Source organism: Macrotis lagotis, chromosome X (assembly GCF_037893015.1).
Source record: "Macrotis lagotis isolate mMagLag1 chromosome X, bilby.v1.9.chrom.fasta, whole genome shotgun sequence".
NCBI classification, from domain to species: Eukaryota; Metazoa; Chordata; class Mammalia; order Peramelemorphia; family Peramelidae; genus Macrotis; species Macrotis lagotis.
Window position 1 is genome coordinate 280,523,905 of NC_133666.1, and position 2,522 is coordinate 280,526,426.

General features: G+C 39.7%; 1 pseudogene; it reads right to left on the reverse strand.

Annotated features, from left to right (window-relative positions):
• Positions 1–978: 978 nt before the first annotated feature.
• On the reverse strand, positions 979–1,287 carry LOC141503561 (18S ribosomal RNA; annotated as a pseudogene).
• Between the last annotated feature and the right edge of the window lie 1,235 nt (positions 1,288–2,522).

A 2,522-nucleotide genomic window follows, 5' to 3' on the forward strand; every position in this document is an offset into this window, starting at 1 on the left:
GCTGTCTTTCTAGGTTCAAGACCAATTCATATTCTTCTCTGAAGTTCCATCCCTTCTGACTTCCTTTTCTGAGCAAGTATCCTTATTTCCAAGATAACATTCAGTAGACCTTACTTTGTTCCAGCCTTTCCTCATTTTGGGTCTTTTCCCTAGGGTCTTGTGTTGGGGGAGGGACTGGCTTGTAGACCTTCAGTGTTGAGTTCTCTAGAGCCCTTGCACACTGGGCTTAGGAACTACAGGGGGTTACTCAGTGAGACCACCTGTAAGGAATGCCAGAAGTTTTCTCTGCATTGTCTGTGTTGGCCCTCTGGGCTGGGGCCTTAAGGCTAGAAAAGCCAAAAGCTTTTCTGGGCTGGGGAAATTCTGCTGCCCACACCTGGGCCTTGGGGCAAGGTACAAACACCGGGGGTTGTTTCTGTGTTTGTGCTGGAGAAAGGCCATTCCACAGGAACAGAGTGGTGGGGTTTTAGCTGGAAACACCAGGGCATCTCTGCTGGAAACATGGGGACTCAGGCCTGAGTCTTCCAAACCAACCCAGCTTGCCAGAGAGATGTCTGGGCAGCTACACTGGAGCTCTCCCATCTGCCCTCCACGTCCATGGCAAAGGCCTCCACTGCAGTTCTCAGCTGAGTCTCCTGGCCTTACCCTATTGTACTGGGTCTCCACTCCCCCCACCTAGGCCTTGCTAGGAGATGTTCCCCTTTGTTCTTCTGAGGGTTCTGTGGATCCAAAATCTATTAAGAAGTTTGATTCATGTTGGTTCTGAGGGAAAGCCAGGAGAATTTAAAACAGTGCCTGGCTTCTCTCTGCCATCTTGGCCAGATAATCTTTCAATGGTAGGGTAAAACTAACCTGTCTTATGATGGCCTAATCATGAATATGGCAATATCTGGGGACAAACTTTTGACAGTAGGAAAAAGTTAACCTGTCACTTGATGGTCTATTCTACTCAACTCTGCAACTGAACTTTCCCCTGGAAACCAAAGACTTTGGTTTCCCAGAAGCTGCCCACCAGGTCATGGAAATAATGCCACTGGATTGCTAGTTGGCATTGTTTATAGTCAAAACTACAATGGTATCTAATAGTCTTTGAACCTCTGACTTTCCTTCTTTATTAATGAAAGCATTCTTGGAAAATGCTTTTGCTCTAGTCCATCTTGTCCCAGTACAAGAATTTTACCTCTAGAAGCACAATATGAATACTCCAGTTGACCCTCTTAATCATGGCCCCAATTCTGAAAAACCATCAAAATAGAATAATATTGGGAGTCCTAATACATTATTTCTTGCTGGGGTACAGGAAACTAGGGCTATTCTTTGAATAATCTTAAATTTTTCAAAGTGCATGGTACCCTGGCATATTTCTGTTACCACATCATAGCTTCAAGTCATAACCCTTGCTTATCTTCCACTAGAAACATTCCAGTTTGTCAATGACTATTCTAAAAATGTGACATCTAGATCTACACATCACACTATAGATGTATCACAACCAGAACAGAAGTCAATAGAACAAATCATGATTCTTTCTTACTCTAGACATTCTACTTTAAATTTGATGAGTATGTCTTCTAAGCCATTGCTTTCAAAAAGCAGGGTGTTTTTATCTAAGCACAAAGACTTATAACTCTCCTCTGAAATCCTATTTCTAAGCTTAGATATTTAATCAACACTAAATTCAGTCAGTTAAATATTTCCAAGTTCACCAAAATGAACAAGTCTACTCTGTTTCCTTTTTTTTCCTTCTTGACCATTTTGAGAAAACTTGCTCAAATCTTGCTGAAATTCAAATAGATAGTGCTCTCAACATACTTCCAATCTACTATTCTATTATCATTTTGGGATAATAGGAAATAAGATAAATTATTCACTCATTCAACAAATGTTTGTTAACTCCCACTATGTTCCAGACAAGGGAATAGAAAAACAAAAATTAAGCAATCCCTGTCCTCAGGGAGCTTATATTATATTCTTAATAGGGTGGAGCAAGATATACAGGAATGACAAAATATGAAACAGATACAAAATAGATACAAATGGGTATTTCCAGGAGTATAATGTCAATAACTCTGTAGTGGGTGGTTTGAAGATGAAACTTAAAGGAAACTATGGAAGCTTCAAGTTGCAAGTGGGAAAGAATGGATGCAGACATAAAATACCCAGTGCAGAGGCAGCAAGATAAGATATAACATGGCATGCACAAAAAACAGTAAATATGCCAATTTGTTTGGAATTTAGAATGTGTGAAAGTAACGGACTGTGACTTTCACATTCAATCAGTTGCCAAATTTTGTTAATCCTCTCTATCACCTCTTTCCTCTCACTTTCTCAGTGCTTTACTATCTCCAATCAGTCCTTCACACAACAGGCTAATTGATACTCCTAATTCACAGGTCTGACTTATTCCTGTTTTTAAAAAAATTCCAGTGATAAAACACCTCTTAAATGGTTGTCTCTGTTAATTGGAAAATTTGATACTATTAATAAAAATGTGATGAGATAATTTTTCAAGAGCATTTATT